The 16,836-nt window shown below is 39.4% G+C and overlaps 1 protein-coding gene across 1 annotated transcript in view; it reads left to right on the top strand.

Annotated features, from left to right (window-relative positions):
* The window catches only part of PCDH15 (protocadherin related 15), a 2,378,624-nt gene that overhangs the window by 183,142 nt on the left and 2,178,646 nt on the right, over positions 1-16,836 (top strand). The window lies entirely within an intron of this gene.

The following is a 16,836-nucleotide window of genomic DNA, read 5'->3' as shown; positions in this document are numbered from 1 at the left end:
TGTGAGGGAGATAGAGAAGAGAATTTGAACTTTGTTTCACAACTTTGTGAAAAAATGTAAAATATGATTAACGTTTTTAAAACTTTGCATAATTAATTCAGGTATTATCTATGAGAAAGTGAATTATTAGTTGAAGAGGATGGGGTCACAACACATGCAGCGGGACCTGGTTAGATGGTCCCAATGTACAGAGTCAAAACCAACACCATTGGTTTTAAAAAAAAGTGGGCGATCATGCAAAAATAAGCAATTTCTTACACTATGCATGTTTCAGAAATTAAGAAATAAAGTAGGATGATATTAATTTTTCAGAAACCTGATAATTCAGGCAAGGTTTGTCATGAATTAGAGCTATGAGAAGCAGAGATTTAAGAAAATAAATTGCTAAATTCTCACAAAAACCTGAAATTCTACTCTCTTCTGTTTCCTCCTCCCTCTTGTACAAGTTGTTTTCTGGAATCCTGCAGTGAATCACTTTTTGAAGAAGCCATATATATATTATAGTTGTTCTTTCCAGTGATCTTGCCAACAATGTTTTACTTTTCTCTATGGGGATGGTAATCTTTCTGTGGAGCACCACCTTCCACCACATCGCCCATGTTGGGAGCATTTCTACCCATATCAATGCTTCAAATGGATTTATTGCTACCCCTAAGAAGCGTAAATAATACGTTTTCCTGCAGGGAATGGACCAAGAAAATGCTTTTTGGGTACTCAAAAACCTGAAGACTATTCCTGAATTGGAACACTGTCATTCGACATACTGAGTGCACATTAGTTCACACAAAAAACTTTTTACAAGTGTAAAATCACTTTAGGTGAATGCCACAATTGGTCTTACACTAAACAAAAAACTATTTGCACATGTTATTGAGTATTGAGCTCAGAATCTTTCTTGCTTCCGTATTGTCCTGGGTGTCATTGAATGAAAATTGTACAGTAGTCAGTCATTCAACTTCCTTTAAATCATACTTGCTAATATTGCGTAATTTCCGGCACTTAGCCTAATCCCTATAAAAATGTACCCGAATTTTGGAATTGTCATACTATACAATTAGTGTCATATACTTTTTGTAGTGTTATGGAATATAGGTTTGTTGGTTTAAAAAATGCAATAAAGTAATTAATAATGTTGTAAAAAAGTACAAATCTCCACATTTCCATCTTGTCTTCAGCAGGGATTTAGAGACTGATGTAAAGATTCACCAATAAACATCCATAAAACATGCACAAACAAATAAAACATACACGCTGGCAAAACCTAACAGCACAATCTTAAAATATGTCTGCAAAATGGGTGTGCAAACACTTCAGCAATACATATGTGAAATAGGTGGACTGAAATGAAATCCTCTGTACACCTCAAGTTGTAAGTTGTGGAATTCATCCTGCTTATTACCAACAAACAACAAGGTGAGCCAGGGTAATTAGCATAGAGCTAATCTATGCCTAGAGTGCCATATGGACAAGAATGATGGAATGGAAGGTGGCACTTAAAAATTGCCAGTGTCTGAGATGAATTCAATCATTCCATCTATTACCTTTTTGTTTTCTTCTGTGAGATGCCTAAAATGAAATAGCTATGCTCAGACTTGTGGCCCATGCTCACTGTGCAAAAATAATCAATCCATCCCTCTCTCATTAGAAGTATAAGGGGGATGCATTTTGGGCCAGATGTACAAACACTTTGTTTTGAGATTGTTTTACTTTTTTAACACAAACCCGACTCATACTATGTGGTGATTTGTGTTGGAGTGAAACCCAAAGTGACAAAAAGCTCCTCAATGTGCTGCCTTGCATTACTTTGCATCAATGGGCATTCTGTGGGTAGTGCCTAGGCATTTCTATGCTACCACCCATGGTGTTTAATGCAAATCTCCATCTACAAAGAATTGTATACAGGGATTTGCCCTAAAATCCTGTGCATCTTCGAGGCAGGCGTAAGGGAAAGTAATGTATCACTTTCTCCTCATTTCTCCTACGTTGCACGTGTCCTGCTGTGTACAACACCGATATAAAGTGGGAAAAGACTAAAGCATAGTTTTCATACTGGAAGAGACCACTTCCAGTACAAATCCTATGCTTCCCAAGGTGCAGTCACCCTTGCAATATGGCACAAGGATGTCTGCATTGGAGTATGTAAGTCAAAAGTGTGCATGCACAGGGACAGAGCAAAACAGTGTCACATCTTAGTATATATGGCACTGTTCTGCTCTCTCACTTTTACACAACGCAGCATACCAACTTTACTAGCTTCCCTGCGTCGCGTGACCACTAGGAAAATCTGGGCCCTGATGCTTAGTCCTCAGTCCCCAGTGAAACATCAAATCAGAATGCAAAAAAAGCAACACTTTTGGGCTTAAAAAAAGGAAGATCGAATAAGTTACAAGTCACACTTTCACAGGTTTATTGTCTATAGGTGCTCCCTGCTAGCACTATACAATGTAATCATTACATTGCTTCCTTTTCCTACGTAGTATACCGTTATTACATACAAAATATACCTATTTTTAAGAGTCAATAATATGTGTTAATGCAATTTTGATTTGTCATGCCATCAAGCAATGATAATGTTACAAAGCAGAAAATGTAATTGCATACTGACCTCATGTAGTCTTAATTAAGTAGGGCTTATTCAGATTAATGATGATGGCGTGCAAAATAATTGTCCATGGTCACTTTAACTCACCAAGATTAATTGGAATCTAGTTTAACACATTATTATAAAGTAGGTAACATGAATAAGAGCCTATCAGTGGGTCCAATTCACATTCAGTAAGTGTGATTTGCCCTTTGAAAAGTTCAGAATTTATGCCAATGTTAGGTGAGATTACTAACAGCAGGACCATCTAAGTTCAGTATGAAAAAATGTAAACATTATGTTTACCGATGCTTTCCCCCATACTGAGTACCACGTGAGAACAAGTGATTGAATCAAAATATTAGTGAGTATTTTGCGAGACATAAGTCATTCTAAAGGCTGTCTCAAGCTAGGTAGAATGGTCTGATTTACCAAGGTATTCCCCCAGGCTTAAGGTGGTCTTAACACTGTCCTCCTTGGCTTAAAGCATTTCTAATACTGGTGAATCTGATTTGCAATGGGTTTACACTTACATACGACAGACTTAGGACTCCTAAGCCAGGGTAAACCCTTCAGAATTCAGGCTCACTATACCTGACTTAACCCTGTTGAAAGATTGCCTTAATTCTATAAAACTCGGTATTAAAAAAAGGTATTTTACAGTACGAAAAATAATGCATTACTGTTTTTGGCCCTCTTCTAAAAGCCAGGATTGGCCGACAGATGTGTCTGAAGGATGATGCCAAAAGAATATTCTTATTTTCTATCCTTTCAAGTAAAAAACATAATGTTCCCAAACTAATCCTTCAGGTGAAAGCAGAGGCTTGAGAGAGATATCTTATTTGTAGTTGCATGCAAATGGCAATGGCGTACAAGAAGAAAAGTAGTATCTAGCCTACAAACAGCTTCCCTGTTTTCATAAATTGGAACTGATTTCATCTGTACAAGAATAGTCAGAAAAGGACTGTTAAGTAACATCAATAATTATGTAAAATGTTCTGTGAGTTCACAGTTGAAAGCTGGAGGCATTTGACTTTCTGAACAAAAAGAGTTGTTGAGCATCTCATCTCAGTGGAGACAGGATAAAGCATTGTCTCTTTCTGTTAGAGGTTTATGGGGCTCTTTCTAAAGCAGAAAATGCGTGAAAAATTATGAAATATTTTCCTATTTAAAAAGCACACAGAGTAGCCGATGTCCCAATTTGGGAAAGGATTTCATTGTCTGGTACATGTTTTAAAAACGTCAAGGCCAGTGAAAGTGGTTTTGTTCGCAGCTGCCTGTGAAATAATTTTTTTAATGGGAGAGATGCATAAGTCATCAATGTATGATATTTGCTACAGTGTGTGTCGGTATGTGTGTGCCATTCCCTATTATTACCATAGAACAGTCTAATGTGACAAATCACTGCTGCCTCAGAGATTGTGTATTTCAATGCCTTTAGAGAGGACTTCTAAGGCCTATTTTACATGTTTTTATCTTACTGCACGGGCTCAACCTCGTGTGTCCTTATTCTTCTTGATACCTTTATTTATAAATGCTATAGCAAAAACAGCATGGCCTAGCCTGGGTGGAGAACCTCAGAGCAGAATATGATCACTTCTACAGTTGCTGTGGAAGAGGAGCGGCATATGATCCACTCCAGTCTACACCTCTCATGACACATGAACCTCTGGGCACTCACAATGTATTGTGATGGGATTTGAAACAAGTTTGATCCAGTGATAAGCATTTTATTTTTTACATTTGATTCTGTGATGCTATGTTAGTATGTAATACATAGTTCATGGTGTTTCCTAGGGCAGACTGAGGATCAAAGCAGCATCTACTACCTTCCTCCCTCCATCTAGTTCTCTCTCTTATCTTCCATTCGCCCAGTCCCTCTCTACTGTCTCTCCCTTTCACTTTCCAACACTCTCTCTCTCTCACCCTAATTGTGCCTGGTGCATTTAATCTCTGGAAGCTGAAGAAAGTGAAAAGGGACTTTTAAAAACCAACCCCTAGTGGCACCAGGACCCCAGGGAAATGCCTGATTGGATAAAAATCCAATGAGAAATTAGATTTCTTTACTGTAATGAAAATGATATGTTATCATTGTAGCTACAACGTAGAAGAGAGCCTTAAGCATTTAAATTACTTTATTAGCCAGGGAGCAGTGGAAGCAAAAGTATTGATACAACAACATTAGATAATGGAGATTTGTGGGAGATGTAGTGAAACAGATTTACAAAATACTACTTGACTATTATTTGTAACAAGAATTGAAATTGCATATATATATTTTCGTATTACAGTATGGAATCAAATCTTCAACAACACTGTGATTTGGGTGGATTTCAATAAAGATTGAATGAATGATTCAGTCCATTAGTGTACTCTTTTGTGAAGGGCCTATGTAAGAAAGTGCAACTTTTGTATGATCACTAAATAATCCTCAGTGCATGTGCTGAGACTCCTAAAACATGTTGAAATCGATCATTCTCCTGTATATGGTAAACAAAGTGTACCCAGGGCCATAAATGTCACCAGTGGACAGTAGCACACATCATGTGACCACTTACTAACAGTACCAGGCATGTCTCCAGGCCTACCCCTGCAGCATAAGTGTGCAGTTTTTAAAACGTTCAATTTGACCTGGCCAAATAAACCTTTCTCCGGGCAAAAAGCGTATTTTTTTTAACTTAGGTCACCCTTAGCAAAGGCATCAAATGCCCAAGTGTTGCATGGTATTTTACAAGTAGGACATTTATTCTTTAATGACACATTATAATGCTTAACTTCTGTTTGGCAGTAGCTAGAAAAATGTATTCTGGAGCTCATTTTATTAGTAATGTAAAAAGAGAACATAATGGTCAAGTTGGAGTTTTTATTGCTATTGTGAAAAATGCACTTTTCAAAAGATGTAAGACAAAATATGCCTTTGTGCCAGTGCTCAGTGTTATATGATGTTGATGGCTCCCCTGTGGTGAGATGTGGATAGCACCCAGACAGTGGTCAAAGGGTTTGGGTGTGGGGAGCTGTTTCTCATCACTGAGCAGGATAGCATGTGGTCAGTCCCTAGCCCCTTCCTGTTCCCCAAAAGATGCCCACCCTACCTCTGCCAGATGTAGCTCACAACTAGGCCTGTCTCAGTTTTGCATTACTAGCCACCATCTCTCCACAGTCAGTGGAAGGAGAATCTACCCCAGAACTGCTTCACATACCTCCCAGGGGTTGAGACCAGGGTTAAATAACTGAAAACCTCACTGGACCTAACAAAGAATAGTGACAGCATTATTTGCGGTTGACAAAAACCCACCCCAATTAATAATCCAAGATAATACATTTTGAGTTTTATTGCAAGATTAAACGTGCATCAAAATTCATTATGGAAATCAATTTGAAAATGAATAGAAACTGTGGGGTGTTCCAGCTGAGAACATTTTGAGGTTGAACACAGCTAGTCTGCTGTGCCGGGCACCATGATAAACCAAGCTTCAAAATTGTTCTGGCTGTCTTTTCTAAAATCATGGGGAAAATATGTCCGTGTGTGACACCAGTACTACAGCACATAAGTGGTTGTTCACAATTACTAGTTGTTGCTTGGGGAGCAAAGCATATATTTAATAACAAAATAAAAATCAAGACTAGAATTTAGCTTATATATCCAAACTGCAGCTCTTGTATTTCTCAAATGTTTGTATTTCCAGCTGATGACAAAATTATTGAATTTGAGATTTATATTTAAAGCTGATAATTGAGAGAGAATTCATTCATAGTTATGTAGGGTTATTTCTAGCTTGGCTTTCTTGGTATCCATAGGCATTAGCTGCTACAGCTGTTAAGGTTCTTGTTTCATGACATATGTGAAGGGATTTCACTATCCATACAGAAATATCTTTCCACGATATTATAAATGAAGCCTAGCCCTGAATCGGAAATATTAGTGAAACGTGACTGGTTTCTGAGCCAGTGATATCTATGTAGCAGTAGCATTGCTAATTATGTTTATTTAGTTTAGTTCAAACCACATAAAGACCCAGTTTCCCGCAAACCATTGATTACCGGTCTCATTTTTTATTGCTCCTCTTCAAGACTCTCTTCATTAATCTCACTATTGTTTATGATAAAGGTTGCTGGGTATTATGTTCTTGCTCTTGTTCAATCCTCTTGTCCAAATGCTTCCACGCTGCCTTCTTCTTGAAAACTTTTGAGGCACATTTCTGGTTCTTGATGCAGGAACCTTAGAAAGCCTACATGAACTCAACTGACTTATTTTCATATTCCAGTCATAAGAGAAAGCAGTGCACAAACATCTTTCTCTTCTTACCTTGCTTAACCCTTACATCAAGATGGGTTTTAGGGGGGACATTTTTCTCTTAATTTCTTCTTGCACTCTGCTTTCCTTTGGTAGGAAATGTGATACATCCCTAGACTTTCTCAAAGCATCTTTAAATTACCCTCCTGTAGTGCCTTGTGTACTATTGAGAGAGGAGCCCCTTTGGTCCCTAACAGACTCCATAGTCTAGTGACATAGATGATTGGGTGTGGTTAATTAAATTCATGATGCAGTACGTTTCAGTTAACGGTTACACTCTAGAAAATAAAGACATATAATACTGAGCTCCGTGTATGGTATGATTCATTTAAATGCTACCGGGCTGAGGAGGGCCCTACAACTCATGATGAGATAAGGGATACATAAACCTTGCGAACTGAAGAGTCGAGAGTGGTCTTCCAGAAAGTTTGCTGAGGTGCAGCAAACTGATTGTGCATGCCACGTGTGCCTCAGTTGAAGTGAAGACTAGACAGTTGACTGATGTGGAGTCAAAGCGCAACTCCAGCCAGTACGAGACCTTAAAAAAAGTGTAGGCCCGACGAAAAAGTTTATTTTATCATCGGTCAGAAAATTGCTAATAAGACTGAGATAAGAAGTGCGATGCCACAACTTAGCACAGAGCCATCATTCATAGACTCTGATAACACTAATGGCAGTGATAGCAAGGTACAGAAGGTGCAACAAACAGGAAAGTCAAAGTGCCAGAAAATGCTGTGATCAAATTCTATAAATGCAAAGAATCACTAAAAGTGAGAACAACTAGTTGTTACAAAACAAAGACTTAAAAATATAAAATACTATTTCACGCACCAAAACTGAAGTAAAAAGAGCCATCTGATCATAGATGCGGATGCAGAGGCCAAAGTGAATGAACCGGGATTGTGCTTACAAAGCTGTTGATAACTGATGTAATGGTATGCATTGCAACAACGCGGTTGTTGTAACGACCACGTTGTAATTGCATGTGTTGTACCGCATGCGATGTGACATCGCATATTCCCTGAAGAGCCACCCCACTGGAGCATCCGGTTGGGGCTCAGTACAACTCCAAAGATCTTCAAAGATTGAAAGCTGTAATGGCTGACAAGAAAGAGGTCAAGTTATCAAAATGTGCTGAGGATGAAAAAGAGACCAGCATGTCACAAGGCTTTAGAGATGCTATGAACGAGACAGGACCTAAAGGACAGCAAACAGTATTGAAGAGAGCTCCACTCTTAATGTCAGTAAGTCACATGCTTGGTTATATAGCTGTCACCTTCCTAAAAGCACTGTCCGCTTTCGATGTGCCAAGAAGAACGATATTGGTGCTAGATGACTTGTCTGGATCAAAGCTTTTGATGAGTTCATTGATGCGTTGGAAGTATCAGATGACAAAGAGATCATCAAATATCTCAAAAGCATGGCAGGTGATGGAGTGAAGGATGTGATAAAGAAAATACCAAGAGACTAAGAAACTTCATACCGTCACCTTAAAAAAGTGCTAAATACCAAATTCAAGTCAATGTAGAACGTTGACTATGAAAGGTAAATTTTCAGTCAAGAGAGACAGAAAGATGGTGAAATATGTAGAACGTTGACTATGAAAGGTACATTTTCAGTCAAGAGAGACAGAGAGATGGTGAAATGATGCATGAATTTCTTGAAAGACTTGAAATGCTCATCAAACTCTTTAAGTTCAACTAATTCAATGATGAAGAAGCCATTCATCTCAGAGTCATAGGTGGTTGCGAGTCCGATTCCACCAGACACCGAATACTGAGAGAAACGCTCAATTTGAAACATGTGCTCATGGTGGCCATAGCAGAAGAACATGCCAACAAACAAGCCACTGAAATGGAGGATGGTGGAGCCCAGAGTGAGTTAGTATTGAGCATGAAAAGCTGGAAAAAACACAAGGTAGAAGGGTGCAAAGTGAAAGAAGCTGTGTTTTTGATGTGGATTTTGCTTTTCACATGAAGGTAAATGCCCCGCCATTGGCTAGATATATAAAGGCTGCCAGAAAGAAAACCATTTTGTAACAATATGAAAAGCGAGAGGAAAAGTTAGTGCCTCATGTCGTGAAGACAAAATGGCTGCCAGTGCCTCACATTGTGAAGACAAAATGGCCACCAGAAAGTCCAAGAAGCCTTTCAGTTACACCCATCAAGAAGCCGATGGTCATCTAATTCTTCATCAAGATGTTTTTTGACAGCACTGTTGAGAGACAGTGGAGAAGATGGGTATGCAATGTCAATGCTGGCCATTGAATGACGTGCACATGTGGGTTTGGCTTCCTGAAAGGAAGAGTATAAGTGGGAAAAGGATCGACAAGTGAAATCACTAAATTCCTTTGGACACTGTCCCAAAATCAAACTGAAGGTAAATGGCAGCTATACACTGTTCATTATCGGCAGTGGTGTGTCAACAAGCATCATACCAGCCAAAAAGGAGCATGGACAGTCTCCGGTGCCTTGTCTCACACCATCAAAAACCAAATTATAGACATGGGCAGCCTCAACATGATTACAAAGTCAAGGTTCATTCATGGCAACCATGAAACACAAAAGGACAAAAAGGTACAAGCCTCAACTCAATATCCTTCGGGGCATTTTGCCAAGTGCATGTTTGCTCAGCTTCAGCACTGCAGCTAACCTGGGACTTATTTCTGTGAATTAGAATGTCAATACTCATCATGACATAGTAAATAAGATTCCGTCATTGTTTCATGGATTAGGACAACTTAAGATAATGACAGTGCAGCTCCACATTAATGAAGACATTCATCCTGTTGTTCAACTACATCATCAATTTGCCTTTCATCTACAAGAGGCTGTTGAAAAAGAAAGTGAGACTTTTCTAAATCATGATATCATTGCGAGCTCTACTGGTCCAACATCATGGGTGTCACTGATAGTGGTGGTATCTAAAAAGGACAGTGAAGGACCTGTGCGAATCTGTGTTGTCATGTGTCAAGCAAACAAGGCAATCAAAAGAGAACGCCAGCTAGGTCCAAATATTGCTGATATAATAACACATTTGAATGGTGTCAAAGTCTTTTCGCAACTTGATCTGAACACAGCATATCATCAGTTGAATTGGAAGAAAATTGTGGGTACACATCTATCTTTTGAACTCATGTTGGTTTGTTCAGATACAAACGATTGAGTTTCGCAGTATCTTCAGCTGCCAAACATTTCCAAGATGTCATTAGTATCATTATACAGCCTGTCACAAATGCTTTCGATTACAGTAATGATATACTCGCATTTGAGGCCACAGAAAAGGAGCATAATAGAGCTCTTCCACAAGCGTGCTGTGTACTTGCTGATGCCAGTCTTACGTTAAATGCTGAAAAGAATGAATTTCACAAAACAAAACAAAAATTCTTTGGGCACATTTTCTCTGCAAGGGGAATGATTCCAGATTCAGTCTAGGTTCAGGCTTTGTAGTCCACCTCCCCACCACAAGATGTAACCATGCCGCATTTTTTCTTGGTATGGCCAGCTACTGTTCCAGGTACATCTGTGTCTTTGCCACTGTACGTTCCCCATTGAGAAAGTAACAAAAAGGAATGTTTCATTTCAGGGGTCACAGGAATGTGATCAAAGTTTCAAGACGATTAAACAAACAATTGAAAATGCTACTGTAATGGCTTATTTTGATCTGAAATTGCATACAGAGATTGTTTTAGATGCCATCCCAGTGGGATTGAGCGCAATTCTTGCCCAACATAATGGAAATGCAAATGCGTGAAGGCGTATTATAACTTCTGCAAGCCAAAGTTTGTCACTGACTGAAAGAGCTTACTCATAACCTGAGAAGGAAAGCCTAGCTGTTGTGTGGACTTGCAAACTCTTTCATGTCTTTCCATATGGGAAACATTTTATGCTTCTTACTGATCATCAAGCACTGCTCATTATTGTCCCCAATCCAAAGGCCAAGATGCCCTCTTGCATTGAGAGGTGGGTGCTGTGACTACAAGAGTAAGAGAACCATTGTCCACATGCCGGGAAAAGATCAAAGCCCTGATAACTACTTCTCTCGAGTAACCATACATTGTCAGGGTACACTTTCCAAAGTGGCCTAGGTGTTTGTTAACTTCATTGTGAGATCTAGCTCTCCTGCAGCTGTCACAGTGATGGTAAAAAGTGTTGCTACCAATGCAGATAGGAATATGCTCACCCTCAAAGGCATTATTATACCTCAATCCTGGCGAACACTTGATCAACATTTTGATGACGACAGTGAATATCAGAAATTCAAAAATGTGTGTGATGAACTGTCCATTACACAAAAAGGGATTTTCTTGTAAGGGTGGAAAATTGTAATTCCTGAAAGTCTATGACAGCAAGTCATTGAAGCGGCACACGAGGCACATTGTGGAATTGCCACCACAATGCGAGCCCTCTGGGACCGTGTTTGGTTCCCTCATCTTGATGAGGGAGTTGAGAGAGAGCTTTAGGCTTTTAATTTGTGGAACTGTGTTCTCCCAGAACAACGACGCAGCATCCTTTGAACATGTTGGATCTTCCAAAACACGTTGAGGAGAAAATTGCAGATGACTTCTTCGGACCCCTTGGAAATGGCCATTATCTCATAGTAATCATAGATGGATACTCCCAGTTTCTTCTGGTGAAAGACCTTTTATCAATCATTCATGATCGAGTAATTGAAAAGCTAGAAAGCATTTTTGCAACCTGGGGTGTTCTGTCAATTCGAACATCTGACAATGGCCTACAATTCAGTATTCAGGAATTCAAAGACTTTCTTACTCATTTGAATATCAAGCATCTGAAACGTACACACCTATGGCCACAAGCTAATAGCATTTTAAAATGATTATTTAATTGATTGATTGATGAACCTCTAAAGTAGGCTGCTACCTAAAAGTGGCACTAGAATTGCCTTCACGGTCTGATGGATTGTTTCTGTATATATTCTAAACATTTGTTTGATAAAGGACGAGGATATGATAGACTCATTTTTAAAATCCAGAGAATGTCTTTTGGAATGATTATAGTCCACTATTGAATTGTTTTATATCCACCACTCAGGAGGTGTGTTTGCAGGGGAAACATTTGTCGCTATGCGCGACTAAATTAGTGCATCCTGTGGACTCTACAATGGGATACATAGACTCTAATATCTGAATAGGATCAAATTCTTTCATTCTGATGCCGAAAGAGAGTATAGCAAAAGGCTATCAAATTATCCTGTCAAGTGATATTTTTTAGCAAAATTGGAACACTCATTTGGGTAAAAATATTCAAGAGTACTGCAATTCTTTTTTAAATGTCTCTGTATAGATATGTTTCATTGTTGTATCATCAATAGATTTTATGTGGCAGAATTGAGAGCCATACTGTAGATTTGAAAGAATGTAATTTCTTACGAGAGAAAAGAAGATTTCACAAAAGGTTAAGGTCCTTAGCTGACATTGTTTAACTCAGTATTAGTTAAGTTCGTATTTACTAGTTATATGTACAAATATAGTAAACATAGCCTAACTATTTCCATTATCAACCACCAAGTTGTCTGTTAATTAAGAAAAATCTCCAGGAAAGGATGCTTTAACTAGACACGAGGGCGCACTGAAGTTTATTCATCCCTATAACTAAAATGATGGGTCATAGTGTGGCAGGACATCACCAGTGCAAATCCTCTTCTTAAGGTGGAAATCAATTGTCAGATGAATGTAGGGCCATTGGTGGCATCCTGTTAGGTACAGGAAGGATATCTATATTAAAGACATTCCAATTGTCTGGTCCAGCTTTTACTGTCTTTTTATAGTAGAGTTGGTTTTAGGGGGACCACAGTGGGGGCAACTCAAAAGATGGAAGACTAATTAAAACCTAGCTCCAGCCATTTGTAATGCTCCTTTCCATGACTGTCATTACAACTGTTAACTACATACACACCAGGTGCATCCCATTTTACACTCACTCCATCTACTTTGAATGCAGCAGCTCTAGCATAAAAAGATTTCAAAGATGGAAAATGGTAGAAGGACAAACAGAAATGTATGTGAAATGAACAGATAGGTGGCGCCAAGGAGGCTTAAATATTCATTTGAAATATCTTACGGATTTTGCTCTACATGAGAACGAAAAGGAAAATGCTAAACGCATTTAAAATATCAACGCAAAACCTATAAATCATCTAATTGCCTATAGTTGTATTTATATCCCATTGATATTGGATTGTCTCTCGATTGAAGTTGACAAACATATTTTCAGCTCTTTAAGCGGTCAAACAGAGGCAATTTTTGTCTTTCCTATTTTGATCACTAGTTTATTTTTTCATTTAGTGATATACCAGTGGCAAACTGGTTTGGTGGAAGAGGTTGCATAAAGACTAAAATGGGGCAAGTCAACAAACAAACAGGAAGAGCCGAACCACTAGTCTGGCCGGATCTTAGAGCCCATGCATGAGTCGAGCCCTGAATATATCTGCTATGTAAATCGTACAATAAGGTTGACTTAAAATATGTTAAAGTCTCTTCAAAATTCATTTTTTTAATTTTTTTAACACGTGAAAGCTCTGACACTAATAGAACACATTATAGTACTTCACTGAAAAGTACTTATTAAAAGTGTTATTTTTGTACAACTGGAAGTCTGAACTCACATATTCGAAAATGCTTTAATACGCAATAATGAAGAAAATGGAGTTCTAGTGAATTAAAGCATTTGCTTGATGAAATTTAAGTGGGGAAGCCGTAATGCGCCCCGATTTTTGGGTTTCACTTTGTACAAATCAGACAATTAAAGGGTATCTATTTGTTTTTCCTTTTGCTGGGGCTTTGTTTTCATCTCAGTGCACTTTTCAAATTATAGCACAGTCTCGACACAAAGTTTATTGGAGCGCTTCACATGAGCACCAGTTACATTACACAAGGTCACACGCATTGTTTATAGGCATGGGGAGATTAATTAGCATATTTATTAAGAAGTCATGCAGCAGAGCGCAAAAATTATCTGTGCTGTGTGACAGGGAAAAGGCAGGAATCAGTGGCGGCTCCTCTGCTAAGGGGGTGGAGTGTCATCCCACTGCTTTTAAGCAGTGTGACGAAAGGAAAAATTAAATGGTAATAACTTGTTGGTTTTATCATTTTATTGTTTGCAGCTGCTTTGTGGGCAGGTGGGGCTGCTCTGCTCTGCTCTCAGAGCAAGGCAGGGGAGGAGTGGTTTGCCCACTCCAAGTGCACATGAATGTCTGGCCGGCCCTCTGAGGCTGGCCAAATAGTCATGTGCACTTTGCATGTTCTCCACACAGAATGCATTACAGCCTGCGCCCAGATCCCCAGTCTCCATCTGAGCACCAAACCATGGCACTCAGACCAATCACAGTGCTGCATTGCTGCGTTGTGATTGGTCAAGGGAGCCTGGGTGTGCTTCCTGGTTTCTGTTCTGGCCCGAGTCCAGCAGAGGGGAGACGGAGCAGATACACGGGACGTGGCAAAAAGGTAAGTGTTTTAACTTTTTATATTTTTTATTTCCATTCCTCCCCCAACCCTGCCACCCCCAATCTGTGCTGCCCACCACTAGATGGAATGTGCTGTATTTAACATAATACATCACATTCCTGCCTATTCGCAGCTCTAATGCACAATGTGCTGTCAAGCGCCAACACAGGCACTCTTGCTTCATGGTGCAACGGTGCCTGCGTTACATGCAGGGTTGTTGTTGTGCAGGACAGGATACCTTCCTACATAACAACAATCATCGGGGGGTGGGTATTTTCCTTTTTCTATGTAGAGGAAAAAAAAAGGGAAATAGAGATATTTCTCCTCGTTGCACCTTGCCTGGGGAAGCATAGCAGTTTTGCCACAATCCCAGGTATACAACTTATGGTAAATCTGGGAATGCATCAAAGTCCATGGATTTTGCATGGGAACACCAATGCACCACTCATGGAATGCCTCCCTGGGGCAGAGTAATGCAGCAATTTGCAATGCATTGCATTACTATAGATTTATCAAGCCACTCATGGCCACCCAAGGGAGAGTTGCGTGGGTTGATAAATCGCATCTTAAAGGTTAAGTCACTTTTGTACCCTATTTCGTGGTGCAAAAGTGACAAAACCCTTTACAAAGATGGCCATAACTGATTTGCCCAGAATCACAGGCTGTTGCGCCAACTCCAAGACTCGAACCCAGTTCCCCACTTCCAAACTTATCAGAGTGCTTCTGACCGTAAGGCCAGATTCTGGGAAGTAGAAGGCAGGCAGAAGTCATAGGAAAGCCCGGCTCATTATGGTCTTGAGGTTCCAACAGGACCTCAAGATGAGCCGGGCTTCAGGCTCAAACCTGGCTCAAGGTTTCAGTGGCTCGCCTACCTCCAAAAAAGAATGATTTCTTGTAAAATCAGCATTCAATTCTACTGGAGCAGTGTGTGTGATTGCCTGTTTGAATGCATAAAAGTGTGCAAGTGTGTTTGTGTTACAGAAAGAGGTGAGGAATGTTTTAAACAATTATAAATAAAAATAAATAAAAAAAACACTATTCACTCTTCGGTGATGTTCCTTTTAAGTTTCCTTTGTTTATGAGAAATAGTTCCGAGTAGAGTAAGAAATTATAAAGCACAGATTAAAATGTTGTCAATCAAAAAATCATTCTGCCAAACATCAAGATTTTTCAAAAGGTGCTTTGGAGCTAAACAGCTCCACTTTCAGGTATTGTGTTTCTTAGGTTTTTGACATCTGGTTCTTGGAAAATCCTCCCATTTAAGTCTTTGCATAAAGGCTGAGACTGCTGCACTTTCCTTCTATTAGCACCTGCTGAGTTGAAAACTGAATTCGAGATGTTGGGTCTAGTTTTACTGAAAGTAAAGTAAAAAATATCTTCCTGGAGCAATGTTATTTTAGCCTAATTTTCAAAGTAGTGGGTGAACATCTGGGGATTTAACATAGGGCAGCGCAGCAAGTCACCTTGCTGTGCTGCCCTGCGTCAAAGTGAAATGGCAGCAATGCATTGTACTTATACAGTACAATGCATTCCTGTCCTTTTGCCCTGCACTGGTGCTGTTTCCTGCACAGAAATACTCCATTCAGGTGATCTCCTCCTTCTATGTGTGCTTCAAAAAGCAGCACACAAAGAAAGAGGAATAAATGAGGAAAATAAAGTTATTTCTCCTCACTACACCTCTCTTTGGGAGGCATAAGGTTTCAACGTATCCCCAGGTATACATGAGCTTGTAAATCTGGAGAAGGGTAAAAATCCATAGGTGTTGCGTGGGAAAACCGACCGCAATGACCATGGAACGCCTCCCTAAGCAGAGTAAGGTGACATAGCGATTTTTGCTGCCTTGAGTTACTCCATATCTATGAGGCCATTCAAAGTCACGCAAAATGGCTTTGCATTGCCTCATGAATATGATCTAGTGGTTTGCTCTGCTGGAGCATCACAAATACTTATGCTACGGCGGCGCAAGGGGCTCATATATATGCCCAAAGGTTTGTATGGTATATTTCCTCTGCTTGTGCTCCTCTCATAGTGATTTTTATATGTGATCGGCCTCAGTCCCCTTGCTTAGTACAGAGACAGAGGTCTCTATGACTTCGTAAGGTTTTACTAAGTGGTAGCCCTGGAAGGGTATGCTGTAAATAATCAATGATAAACGCATACATGTAAATAATAAGGGGACCCATGAATGAACTCAAGAGAATAAAAATAATGCACTTAAGCTGGTACTTTATGAATACTTTATTGACTAAAAAAGCTCCAATTGGAAACAATAAAAATCCTGCCATAAACTTCTTGCGAGCCAACTTTTCACTTGCCATTAAAGAAAACATTACTTCTCATACAAAATTAAGCCCAAATGAAAGAAGAATTATGTTGCTTATGCCAGAAAAAAATACCAACAAGGTATTAGTTGAGCAAAATTGGAAACCCTTATCTCAGAAAGATTAAATGGAAAGCTCATGTTGACGTAACTAGTGAGTAGGGTGTCCTGTGCCA

Source organism: Triturus cristatus, chromosome 1_2 (genome assembly GCF_964204655.1).
Source record: "Triturus cristatus chromosome 1_2, aTriCri1.1, whole genome shotgun sequence".
Classification (NCBI taxonomy): domain Eukaryota; kingdom Metazoa; phylum Chordata; class Amphibia; order Caudata; family Salamandridae; genus Triturus; species Triturus cristatus.
The sequence above is the reverse complement of the archived record's forward strand: the minus strand, read 5'-3'. Positions and strand labels throughout refer to the sequence as shown.